A 14592-nucleotide genomic window follows, 5' to 3' on the forward strand; every position below is an offset into this window, starting at 1 on the left:
AATCATGTCAGGACCAGCGGCATGAGAATTCTTTAGGCTCTTGATCATTTTCACTATGTCAGTGACGGACGTCTTCACATCCCAATTGACATCAGCGGACCTTGTAGCTGTAAGCGGTTCATCATGTGGCTTCTGATAGACTTCAGAGAAATGATCCTCCCAAGTCACACTGTTTATTTCATTTGAAATAATGGCATGGCATAGAGAATTTCCCATATTAAGAATAGTCCATATTTGTCTCACATCTTTAGTCACCAAGATTTTCATAATTTCTTCAGCTCTATTTTGTTTAATAATCATTTTATGAGATTTTAACCAATTTCGGTACGTCTGTCGCCTTTGTTTTATTACCTTTCTTAGCTCTTCAGGCTTTATGAGAACACTAAAGTTTCTTTTCAGACATCTTATATCGGACCGCATGGTTTTCTTTTGTTCAGAAATGATTCTGCATGACACATGTTTGTGAGACATACCCATTGACCGGGCTGCAACCATTGAGAACTTAAATTGGCTGACCAACGTGGCATAGTTGACTTGATGAGCTTCATGAAGATTGAGTAGCTGGTCACTCAAAATTTGAAGTTGGGGCCTGTTTATTCGCAGGCGATTTCCCCCTGCGTTGACTTTAATCGGTATTTCATATTGCCCATCCGAGTGTACCCACTCCAAGAAACATGAGAATCGCAAAAGGTCATGTTGATCATTTTAACGACGTTCAGCTGGATAGTCTTTTCCACAATGTTTTCTGATACCCAGAAGTAGTCCAGAATACTGTGTGAGGCCTCATGATGCCAGGTGGAAACCGGGGAATCGTCCCCTTTGGCATTACCATTTACCATATGGCAATTTCGGTTTTTTAGAGTCGTCATCCAGGCCCCATTCCGGCTAGAGATCTCATGGTCTTCCAACGGTAGATTTTTCTGTTGATCATCGCTGAAAGCAAACCAGGAGCAATTTAAGTCTCCACAACAAATTATAGATAGATTTCTATAGGATGTTACTGCGTTGTCAATCAGATGAGTGGTAGCCTTTAGAAAGGACACTGTGCTGATTTTGTGGGGGTTCCAGTATCCATTAATGAGCAGTAAGTGCTGACGCTCTTCTTATTTAGAATGGGATGATTGCATGACCAATCCCTGAATAAAGGGATTAGGATTGAACGTTTCCACTGTTTTTCACCAAATGTTGATTTTTATCATTGTTAGGAGGCCCGAGTAGGGACGACCTTGGAGGTTCTTTGCCGCCGGATTCAAGGTGAATTTCAAAGCCATCTCTTGTCGGCACGTCACTTAACCACGTTTCCTGTAAGCAAATTACGATCACCCTTTGTAGATTGATTTCGAAGTTGTAAAAAAGGTGCTTGAACCCTCTTGTATTCCAGGATAGGAACTCGCACCAGGATTCACGCTCTACAGATCATTGCTATTGGCTCACATTATGGGAAATGGATTTGAGGTTTTCCTGTACCGACTTGCGGCTATTTTTCATGTAATGGCTTTCTCTTTTTGAAACTTCAGCAAGTGATTTTCTCAGGTCGTTGCGACTCAGGGTGGTGTCATGCTTAGGTGAAGATGGTGAAGAGCAGCTGTTCACGCTCTTTGTCTGCACCGATGGTTCTGTCATAGTATCGAAACCAAAGGCCAATAATTCTTCAGAAGCTCGCATGATTGTATTTTGAACTGAAGCAGAAGCAATGTGCAGTAATACTTGGTCAGCAGTGCGTTCCCTTGGATATTCCACAATTTTGATATCATCTGACTCAATAGTACGTAGTGCTGGGATACATTTAAATAACTTCATCACGTTGGTACGATTTAGGTTGACCTCATTCTCATCGTTTGAATGTTTTGAAGACTTAATTTCCCAACTTGCGATGGTGGAGAAGAAGAGTCATTTTGGTGGACCCTTGAGGAGTAATGTACCTTTTTACTCTGTTGGGTTAAGGTGCATTTTGGGTTCCATTTTGATAAAGGCTCTTTTGGATGGTCGTGATGATCTTGGGATCTTTTTGATACATTTCTATCGTGCAGATTCGACACGAGTGGTTTGGGTCTTTGGTTGGTCTAGGAAGTGATTTCAGATTCGGCTTTGAGTGATTGATTTCCCTCGTTTCATGGCTCTCAAATGAGTCTCCTTGATGCGAGTATGTGGATAGATCACAAAGGTCTATTTCAGATCCATTTTCGGAATTATCAACAGTACCAGTCTCAGACTTCACTCTTCTCCTTTTGTTAGTCATGGAGATTAAAGCGCCATTTGAGGTAACACGACCTGCTGTGGCAACAGTTGGTTTGCCCTCCACTTCTTTTGTTGAGTCCACTCGTTTGAACAGACCCAACTGTTTTGGAGAAGACACATTTCTGATAAACTTTTTTACTTTGGGTTTGGCTTTTGTTAGTCGTGGTCGTTTGGCCTCTTGCAAGTTTTTGGTGGAAGGGTGCTTTGGTGGATCAAAATGAACAGGTAAGGCATCTGGCTGGGCAGTGGTAATTGATTTGGCTGATTGGTCGGGCACCGAGATGGCTGTATCACAATTGGCTCAGTCATGTCGTTCGTAGAATTCACCACAGGCCGTTGAACATCAGAGGTCACATCAAATTGGCTCAAGGTCGTGTTTGATTTTTCCGCCACTTTTTTGGGGATTACTTGCATCTGTTCTGGATGTAATAATTGCGCCGATGGGGCAAGGTTCTGATTTGTTAATTTAGAGTGTCCAATTTGAGGCACATTCAGAGGTGCTGGACCACTTTGTTTTCCACTTGCTTTATTCCCAACCAAAGATTTAAACATACCATTCGATGGTAGTTCAATTGTAGGCACAATTGTTGATTGTTCTGTCATTTTGTCAACATTAGAGAGCAGCTGAACTGGATTACATGTGGCCACATCGGCATTGTGGCGCATCCATTTTAGGGCGTCCAGTAAGCCTTCTGACAAAGTGTCATTTTGGCAGTGATGTCGCGCGGCTAGATCAGTCAGGCGTTCCTGCCAGCGCACCGTGAGATCTGCCTCTCTAGCAATCTGGTTTGTGAGGAAGTTGTTAAAATGTTCAACTTTCGTCATTTTTTCAGATAAAGCCACTATTACAGATGTCTGATCTTTGAGAGCCTCATGGATTGATTCATAAAGTTTTGTAAAAGGAATCTTCGCCATTGAGGAAGCAGCAAGCACGTTGTTGTAGATCTGGGTGGCTGCTGCAGCCAAGAGACTTGATTTTTGTGTTGCAGATGAAGAGACGTCAGAACGAGAGTGTAAACTCGTTGAAGTGTCCTCCAGCGTTTCGGGTTTGGCATTCGATTGAGAGTTTATAGGGTTGTCAGGCATTTGTTTCTTCGTCCGGATTTGTCGGTCTTTTGGAGTACTCGTTGATGTGTGGTTATTTAATAGAGAATGGTTTGAGACGTTGTTTAGTAAAGACGCCCTCTGATTTAGGTTGTGCGTACAGCCCAAGTTTTCAGATCGCTGACTAGCCATGTCAGAACTGGCCTCAGTCAGTACAATTTGATCGTACTGAAAATGGTTTGCTTGTGGAACTGGATCTAGTTGATCGAATAATCTGGGCTGCGGCAGTGGACGTTGTCTGTTTACATGTCATAGCTCATGGTGTGCTAACAGTTTTTTCCTGGCCGTTGCATAGTCAGCGTCCAACTGTGCCATCAAACGCATTTCACGTCCTGCATTATGGAGATCCATATTGTCTTTTTTTCCATTATGATCAACTGCATTTTGCACTTTAGGCGTAAAGGACAACTCGCCATGCAATGGGTTAGTTGGAACTTCATTTCCCTCTCTATGTCCATCCATATCTATCGTTTGGTGGATTTCAGGTGTAGAAAATTCATTTACAGGGCACGCCAAGGTATCAGGCAGCCTTGTCAGGTTAAGCATTTATGGCACAATGTTCATTGACCCTTGTTGAGATGTGTCATGTGACTTCTTTCTTAGAGCTGATGTTGTCCGAGACATTGTTTGAAGAGTGGAGCGCTCCGACATTAAGCAGGAGCCGCGTGGGCCGCAAGAATCACTCAAGTTGTTGGACATTTTAGAATTAACGTTGTTAGAGGAACTAACGGATGGCGTGCCCAAAGCAACCGACATCTCTGTAGACTTGGTCGGGATCACATGTTGAGTGGCAGGTGGCCCAACAGGGCCTTGTGATTGAACAGGTGTGTGAACAAGCACTGTTGCAGTGTTTGCGTTTATATTTTCTCCTTCAATCGTCTCGACATCGGTCTGGTCGAAGGGAGAATAAAAAACCTCAGGACTTGTTTCCAGGACAATCGCTTGCATGGTTTTTCCTTGAGCGTTTGTGTCTTGCTCGGGCACGGGCTCCGGCACGGGCTCCGGCTCAAGCGCTGGTGGATGACTCAATATGCATGCAGGTGTGTCATTAGAGAGTAGAGGCCCACTGATACGCGGGGCTAGAAGCGGGGATAGAAGCGGAGAGGCAGGGGGAGGGGGCAAGCTTACTTCAAGCACACTGACTCCCCCCTCGCAGGCCTCGTCTATTTGAGCCGGAATTATGTCTAGGTCAACCGACAATGCAGGTTGTATGTTGTTTACATCTGTAGACATTAAGGGTAGTGAGACCGAGGGAGGGGACCACTGATTGACTTCACGAGAACCTGTTTCAGGGTAGACTCCCCCGCTCCCTGCTCGCTTACCTTGGCCGGCCTGTTTGCAGTTGCCGCTTTCATGGCGGTCCAAGGGTTGAGCATCCGACGGTGCTGTAACGTCTTCCTTCTTATCTGGGGCCCCAAGTTTGCAGTCATCGGGGACTGACAAACAGAGCAGGGGTTGGTACCTATAGCGCGCAGAGCCTGCAGCTGCACCGCGCTCCACGCTGTTTCCGGGATTTTATAGGCACACCTCCTGGTTAAAGAAACAGTGTTCGTAGCATGTCGCTGCAGCTCCTCAAGTGGAAAAGAAAAGGATAAGCACACAACACGATACGACTGCAGCAGACTGACTCTGCTTCACGACTCTGCATTTTCATTAGGCGCAAGGCGCAAAGTTCCACCCTGATCACATTGAACCCTTCTTCAGTGTCATTGGTCAGTTGGATCAGCTCCCAGCTGACGATCTGCAGCCTTTTGGTGTTTGTTCACGCCTGGAGTCCTGGTGTTAGGAGAGAACCAAAGAACGTCTCTGCAGGGTTGAAAAGTTTGTATTTCACAGGAATCGCAGTGAGGAGGTTGGATGATTCACTGGATATGTAGTTTGATGACCTCCTTTTACGGGACAGTCTGTCTTGTAGTTCACTTGCAGACAGAATGTTGTATGAGTAAAGCTCTGTGGTTGCTGGTTGGGGTGCTGCCGATGTGTCAGCCTATTGCCCTGCTGCCAATATGCCAGCCGAACCTCCTGCTGCTGATATGCCAGCTGAGCCTCTCCCCCCTGGGACATTACTTTCTGGAATCACCATCAGAGCTGAATGCAGGGTGGCCAGGGCGCAAGTACCTTTCCATGATGCAGGTAGATGCAGGTAAGCTTGCTTGCCACACACCCAATACATGTCCATAAGCGCAACTGTTCCTTTTTTCATATCTGGGATGATGATTGTTTTGTTGCACCGCTTGTTGGAACCCATTTGCACCTTTCCTTCCCAGTGAGAACAAAGTTCATTCTGAATGTCCTTCTGCGTTTTAATAGGTTTCTCGAGGACGGTGACCCAGGTGAGTTTGGCAATATGCTGAGACCAAATGGGGGCACATGTTTCTTTGACCCATTGAAAGTTCTCTTTAGTTAGTCCTCTTAGTGCCTCAGCTTTGCACTCGATGGTTTTGTCCTGCCATTTATTTTCTGAGAACCTTGTTCCCTTGATGATAAATAACGGTTCCTTGATACAAATCACTCCTTGTTGCTTGCTCGTGCAGGTTTTCGCATTCTGTAGCATTTGTATTGTGACTGTGTGTGCCTGGAAGGTGCTCCGAATTCTACACAATACGAGATTAATCAGACATTGGGCTTCAGACAAGGGCACTTCTTGCGGTATGAGTATTTTAGGTGTACCTGATGTGTGTGGTATGAGAGAGCAAACATAGCAGCTCTCATTTGTGGCTTGTTTACTGTTGCACTCATGTCTGAGTACCATTTGTTTGACTGGTCGGGGTGGCGGGGGTCTTCTATTTCATCTAATCCCAGGCCATGGTAAACATCGTATCTTTTCCCTTCTGCCCCCCTTTTCCATGCCCCCCTCCCCCTCCTTCCCTGTTATTTGTCATTTTCATTCTTTTATACTTTACGGGAAAGACATCTGCCCATATTGTGATATTGAGTTTGTTAACTCCTTGCCAGGCCTGTGCTTCTGCAGTTTTATGTGTGACTGTAGTGGCAAGATTAAAGTGCATTATAGTGCCATGTGAGGTAGGTTCTGTGGTTGTTTGCACATCAGTATTTATGAAGTCTGGCTCACCCTCCCAGGAGTAATCCCCATGATACTGGTTGGTCTCATTATGTTTACTTGCTTCAATAGCAGCGAGTGACAAACGTGGGGCTAGCATAGTACGATTTTTGTGTAAGGTAGTCAAATTGCTACTTGCAGGGTGATTATGTCTCCACATAGATTTAACTCCAGCCCATATGTGCATTGATCCTTCTCGTATCATGTTTGCCCTACTCCCCCCTCTTTCATTTCCTTGATAATGAAAGCCACCGTACAATACCATGCCATAAAAAATAACATTACAGAAAACAATATAATAACATTTGATGCCGCACTCTAAATTATAATATTTCTTTACTCTATTAACTGTCCTATTGCTAACTAAACGGGTATCCTCATCAGTGTTTGCCCTTCTTTCTGCCATTGTTTCACCTGGAGGGGTGATATAAAATGGTTAAGTGACATGCATGCATGTTATTTATATTTACTGTTTCATTTTGGTTATCAATAACTTCATATCGTAAAGTACATCGTTGTCATAAACTTATCTTTCACATCATAATTTTCTTCTTTAAAACATATTGTTATTTTTTTCTATTACTTGTCAGTCATTGTCATTTAAGTGAGAGCAAAAGGTAGGACAGTGAGAGAGAGAGAGAAATATTGTCAGAATGAAACAGTCCACAGAGCAAGAGAGCTGTATTTCTTTTCTTATGTACACATGTAAACAATTTTCTTCATCTTTTGTACTTAATTTTGCTGTTTTGCTATATGTTTTTCTGTACATCTTTTTTCTTATCCACTTGCAACTTTGTTGCTATCATTTTGTTGACATGGAGGGATTGCACTATCGTGTGCTCTTCTCACATCTGACAGATGCACCCAATATTTCAATCCCTTCACCTTCACTGCAGTTGGTGTGCAGTAAATTACTTCGTAGGGCCCATGAAATCTTGGAGAATTCCATCTCCACACAAAACTTTGCACATACACATTTTCACTTGGCATTAGTTGACCCTTAGGGCTATCTTGCGTAAGCATAGTAGTATCTGTGTCAAGTGGGTGAGGTATTCCTTAAATTCATCCCCCAGCACTGTGGCAGCTCTATGAGCATCTGATGCTCCTCTTACTGGGGGAAGTGGCATATGGATGTGCCGACCCATCACTATTTCGTGCAGGCTCAAATGATGGTCCTTGCTCGGTTGTGTTCTGAGTTGGAACAGTGCTAGGGGCAAGCAATACACCCAAAGTGTTACACAGTTTTGATAATTTGCTTTTGAGCAGGCCATTTATCTTTTCTACCATTCCATTGGGCGATAAATTGAGCACAGTTTGTGTTTAACCCCCAACAGAGCGGTTACCTCTTTAAATAAATCATTAATAAAGTGAGTGCCATCGTCTGATCTTATTATGTCACATATCCCCCACCTTGAGAAGACCTCTTTCACTAAGAACTTTGCAGCACACTTCACGTCTGGGTGGGGGCATGGTCCAGCTTCCACCCACCTGGAAAATGGGCAAACTACTACAATCAAGTATCTTGCTCCATTACATCTTTCCCCCATATCTGCATAGTCAATATGTAGTTCTCAAAATGGGCCCACTGGGTGTGGTAACGTTCCGCGCAATGTCATCAATGTCATTCCTGAGCTGTATGTCTGGCACGTGGTGCATTCTATCGTAAATTTTGACAAATACTCTTGTAGGTTGGGAACCAACCAATGTTCCTGTATTTCAGCTGCAATGTGTTGTTTGGTTACATATGTTGGGAAGTGAAGTTGCTGAAATGCTATTTCTAATAACTCTACTGCATTACCACCTTTCCTGTTGGTTCCTGTCTCCATATTAGATCTGTCGGGGATTGTTTATACCCTCTCTTTCCCCATAATTCTTGTTCCTCTGGAGGGCCGCGTGTTTGTAGTTCTATTATATGGGCAATTGGTGTACGGCTGTATCCTTCTTCTGATGTGACTACAGTGGGTGTTTTCAAAATACACTCTATTACGTGCAGGATATTGAAATATGCACCGTCTTTCGCTGCTGTGTCTGCTGCCACATTTCCTAATGAGATCGCATCTGTGTTGTTTGTGTGTGCTTGGCATTTCACCAGCGCTACCACTGATGGTTCTGCTAGTGCTTCTATTAATTCATTTAATTAATGAGCCACCACCAACTGCCTGCTGATTAGCGCGTCTGACCACCACACCATGAGGAGCAGCGGCACGGACAGCGAAGCATCGGAGCACTAACCGTGCCCCTCTGGTGAAATCCACCCATTGTGCCTTCCCAGGGCACCAGCTTGTTTCGTTTGTGTGCTAAATCTTTACCCTCCCTCTTGCCTTGCAGCCCAAAACCGCACGCGCCGACTTTGCCTAGAATCAAAATGTCAGAAGCGATGCGGCATGGAAGCGAGGCTAGGCTTCCCCTTTGTTGCTAGGCAACACGTTCCCTTTTGAAAATGAACATCCGCCTGCAGGCGGAAGAGCCGGCCATCCCCAAGGCCATCATAAGGCCCTGTTTGCCCCTGCACCGCACAATCAGCCCATCCGGCGTGTGAGAGGGCAGGAGCCCCCCACCAACTGCCTGCTGATTAGCGCATCTGACCACCACACCATGAGGAGCAGCGGCACGGACAGCGAAGCATCGGAGCACTAACAGTGCCCCTCTGGTGAGATCCACCCATTGTGCCTTCCCAAGTCACCAGCCTGTTTCGTTTGTGTGCTAAATCGTCACCCTCCCACTTGCCTTGCACCTGCAACTGCACGCGCCGACTTTGCCTGGAATCAAAATGACGGGCGCGATGCGGCATGGAAGCAAGGCTAGGCTTGCCGTTTGTTGCTAGGCAATGCGTTCCCTTTTGAAAAGGAACATCCGCCAGCAGGCGGAAGAGCCGGCCATCCCCAAGGCCATCATAAGGCCCTGTTTACCCCTACACCGCACAATCAGCCCATCCAGTGTGGGAGAGGGCAGGAGCCCCTCACCAACTGCCTGCTGATTAGCGCGTCTGACAACCACACCATGATGAGCAGCTGCACGGACAGCGAAGCATCTGAGCACTAACCGCGCCCCTCTGCTGCGATCCACCCATTGTGCCTTCCCAGGACACCAGCCTGTTTCGTTTGTGTGCTAAATCTTCACCCTCCCACTCTCCTTGCAGCCCGCAACCGCACGCGCTGACTTTGCCTGGAATCAAAATGCCCGGCGCGATGCGGCATGGAAGCGAGGCTAGGCTTCCCCTTTGTTTCTAGGAAATGCGTTCCCTTTTGAAAAGGAACATCCGCTGGCAGGCGGAAGAGCCGGCCATCCCCAGGGCCCTGTTTGACCCTGTTTGCCACTGTTCGCCGCTGGAAGACGTCCACCCCTCTTCTAATAAAGGCCTTGACACTAAGACAACACTTTGCATAATGCCTTTAAATTCGGCCCAGCCTACAATCCTGTGGTAAGACTTTGTCTCTCTCCATTCTACAACTGTCTCCTGCCTCGCAATGCATGCTGTAATACCCCGTTCAGTGAGTAGTCACTGATCCTATGTGCATCGCAAGTTAAGCTGATCTTAATAACGCCACCAAGGTCGTATTTGGCTACCATGGCTTAAACTCCTGAACGTATGATACACCCTGTTACTGCTACATTCTAAACACCTACCTTTTACCAACCGGCTGATGTTGTGCGTATCGCTCCAAGCTACCTCATTACTGCTTTGTGTTATACCACAGACCCTGATCTGACAGGTGACCCATTTTGTGGGTTCCACATTGTGCATTTATACTACTGCTATACTGTATTTTGCCAGAGCCTCACTCGCTAGCCACACTACAGCTTTATTGCACTACTGCTATATTGTAATTTGCCAGAGCCCTACTCGCTAGCCATACTACTGCTATACTGTATTTTGCCAGAGCCCCACTCGCTAGCCATACTACTGCTATACTGTATTTTGCCAGAGCCCCACTCGCTAGCCATACTTCTGCTATACTGTTTCCTGCCAGAGCCACACTCGCTAGCCATACTACTGCTATACTGTATCTTGCCAGAGCCCCACTCGCTAGCCATACATCTGCTATGCTGTATTTTGCCAGAGCCCCAATCGCTAGGCACCGACCCAATTTGTATGCTCCATACTGCACCAGATATTGCTGCCTATGAACTCTTTGCCATTGGATGTTACTAATACTAGTACTCCTCCTTTCACCCTGAGTTAGGACCCTACTCTAAGTACTATGCACACCTTAAGAAATCCACTAATCTATACTCTTATTATGATACTTTGGACCTTCATAATCATGTTGTGTATCAATACCACACTCCGCCTGTTGCAGGACAGAAACGCCCGACTCCGAGCTAGACTGCCTAGGATCTATGAGCCTGAGACCATAACAAACACCCAAATCACCAAATACAATCACCATGACACTGACCTTAACTTGTCTGCCCCACCCCACGAGGGAATACAAAAAACTCAGACACATCACACCACCTATCTTAGTCACAATCCCAAGCGGACTAAATATGGCAAATCAAGACCTTTAACAGAGCAGAATAAAGACATCACCATCTCAGGAGCCTCATCAATGCAAGATCCCTTATTGCGCACACTACCAAAATCTCAGACATACTCACCTCTGACGGCCTAGATCTTATGGCTATCACTGAGTCTTGGCTTCACGATGTGGCAGGTCCTGCACTCATGATTGCCATTCCAGACAACTACCACATACTCAGAGTTGATAGACCTAACAATAGAGGAGGCGGCCTTGCTATCATAGCCAAAACTAAACTGGCTCTAAGGCTTTCAACCCCCCCTGAAATTAAATTTTGTGAATTACTGGTAGCTAAATAAACAAACTCCAATAACAGTACACTAACGATCCTCCTAATATATCGACCACCCGGACCTTTAGGTACCTTCGAGGAAGACCTTTCCAGCCTCCTAACCAATAATATAAAGAAATCCACTCAACTTCTACTACTAGGGGATTTCAACTTGGGCTTTAATGACGCAGAGGACAAACAAGCCCTATCTATTGAATCGATCTTAGTTGAACATGGCCTGACCCAACTAGTTCAAGAGCCTACTCATAAAAAAGGACGCACATTAGACTGTATAGCCGACTTAAACTGCCCTACCAATATCTCCAAAATAAGCCCACAAGACTGGACTGATCATCATCTTATTGGCTTCTCTTCCACCATCGAGTCACTTAAATTGCCAAACCCTGAAACGGCACCGCCTCTCCCAACCAGATGTAAAAAAGAAATAACGGCTGATAAACTATTAGCTCTCCTTTTACCAGCCCTCTCAGCCAATACTAAAAACTCCAACCCCAACGAGCTAGTTGAGATCTTCAACAATATCATGTCCATGGCCTTGGACATCATAGCCCCAGTCAAACTGCGCAACAGTAAACAAAAAACAGTCCCATCTTAATACGTGGTTTAAACCATACCTTAAAGAACTTTGCCTTCAAAAAAGGAAACTCCAAGCCATTTGGAGACACTCACCTACGGTTGAGAACAAAACAGCATTATCCAACCTTGCCAAGAAATATAAGAAAGAAATAATCCAAACCAAAAAGAACACATTCAATGACAGAATTACCAAGGCCAACTCTAATTCTAAGGAACTCTTCACCATCCTCCGAGAAATGGAAAACCCTATCACACCAGTAGACAACGTCACTAAAGACAAAAAATGGTGAACTAGTATCCAAAATGCCATAGCCAATAAAATAGCAACTCTGCAGACTAAAATAGCCAACAAAAAAGCTTCCCTGTGCCCCACAGATACACCCTCCACCCCACGGGTCGACATACCTTGCACTGACAAACCCTTCAACTTCACCAATATCTCCATACTGGAAACAGAAAAGGTTATTCTTTCTCTCAACCCCTCCAGTTGCCTAGGTGACAGTTGTCCCGGCCAAATTATCAAGGACGCAGCTAAAGATTTAGCACCTTTTATCTCGAAGCTGGTTAATGCCTCCTTTAATACAAGCACTGTCCCATTGAACCTTAAAGAATCCTGGGTGTTACCACTCCTTAAAAAACAAACCCTAGATCCAGCCATACCGACTAATTATAGACCCATCACCACTGTCCCCTTTCTTCTCAAAATCATTGACAGAGTTGCCTACCTCCAAATCCAAAAGTATCTGGAGGCAAACCAACTCCTAGGATCTCGCCAATCCGGTTTCAGACCACAACACGGCACTGAAACAGCCCTAATCGATCTCAAAACACAAATCGACAAGCTGAATGATAAAGGGAAAACAGCTTTGCTACTCCTCCTTGACCTATCTGTAGCCTTTGATCTGGTGGACCATGCAGTATTATGCAAACACCTAGCATCAGCTGCCTATTTCTCGAGTGAAGCCATAGCATGGCGATGAGAGTGTTCTCATCATCAGCTTCAGCAGACTCAATCCATATTACCCGTGGCGTTCCACAAGGTTCCTGTGTTTCTCCAACGATGTACAACATCTTCACTAAGTCACTCTTCGACAAACTTGACAGGCTATGCATCACATATACAAACTACGCTGATGACACAGAAATCCTTATACCCCTTTCGGGCAACTTTGTCGAAGATGCAGCCTTAGTTAACAGGATATACTCCCTCATTCAGGCATATATGGCCTCACACGGCCTCTGCCTAAATGATGACAAAACGGAGATCCTGATCCTAGGCTCTGACTCCAACCTGAAAAAACTTAGCACAAGCTATGCTGCCTTCAACATTGACAGTAATGTTATCAAAGTAGTCACTGAGGTTAAAACTCTGGGTTTCTACCTTGACTCTACATTATCTCTCAAAAAGCAAGTTAGCTCCATGGCCTCTTCCACAGCTCATACTTGTAAATTGATTCCGGCCTGCAGACCCTATCTTTCCAAAGCCAACTGCATCACGCTTGCCAATGCACTCATAATGTCCAAGCTTGATTACTGTAACGCCCTCTATGTGGGCGCAAACAAAAACACTGTGAATAAAAAGCAAATACTGCAAAATAACGCTATAAGAGCAGCTCTCAATATACCTCACAGAGAGCATATTTCCAACACTAGGAAAGATAACCACTGGCTAAAAATTTGCGACAGGATATTTCTTAAAACAGTATCCCTTACATTCAAAGGCCTTAATAACACTGCTCCCCCTTACATCTTAGCTAGATTTTCCAGAAAAGCCTCCACCTACCACACAAGAGCATCTAATGATCACTGCCTAGAAGTACCCAGGTTCAAACTGTCCAAAGCTGGAGGAGCTAGCTTCCCAGTCAAAGCTTCTATTGCCTGGAATACACTACCTACTGCAGGCGTAACATTCAGAATTGGCTCCGCATGAAAGACAATTCACAAACCTAGACCTTTCACTAAATGTTACCCGTCTCTGACATCCGGCTCCATGACCTTTGCCTATACTTATACCATTATTTCACATTCTTTGCTTCTGTGTATTTATATCATGCTAACATATGTATTGTAATAATCCAATTGTTGTAACCAAGCTTTAAATATTCTTGAACTGCTGCGCCTGGCTACCCGAGGGTTTTGTGCGCATTATCAAATAAATAAACAAACAAACAAACATAATAGGGCTGTATGTTGCACTGGTGACCCATCTGCCCTGCGAAACCCTCTTCATCGCCATTGTGACAACCCTGAGTGTACCGTTGTTGTTGCATATGCTGAATCAGAGTATATTGTGACAGCACATCCCTTTGCTGTGTACAGTGCTTCTATTAGCGCTGTCAGTTCTGCTGCCTGAGCCGAGTAATGTGAGGTGAGTTGCTTTTGTGCAACAATCTCATATCCTTCTTCTTCCATTCTTACAACTGCCGCCCCTACATGCTTTTCCCCTGTCTCACTGTCTATTGATTCTGAACCATCCACAAAGTATACCTCCGCCTCCTGTAATGCATTTTCGCTTGCCTTGGGGATATCATCTTCTTCTCCTTCATATGTAGCGCAATCGTGTTCCTTCATGTCCTCAACTGTGCATGGTTCCGTGATGAATGTCGCTGGATTTACAGTTTTGCATCTTACCACATGGACGTTTGGGCTGGATATTATCATTTAGTAAGCTGATGCTCTCTAAGTAGTCAATGTGGACTATGACCATTCTAAAATTACAAAGAGTGAATGTTCTGCGTACAGTGTTACTGAACACCCCATTATGATGGTGGCACTTTTTTCTTTTGCGAAAGCCGCTG

This window comes from Ambystoma mexicanum, chromosome 5p (assembly GCF_040938575.1).
Source record: "Ambystoma mexicanum isolate Mex_15411 chromosome 5p, UKY_AmexF1_1, whole genome shotgun sequence".
In the NCBI taxonomy this organism is placed as follows: domain Eukaryota; kingdom Metazoa; phylum Chordata; class Amphibia; order Caudata; family Ambystomatidae; genus Ambystoma; species Ambystoma mexicanum.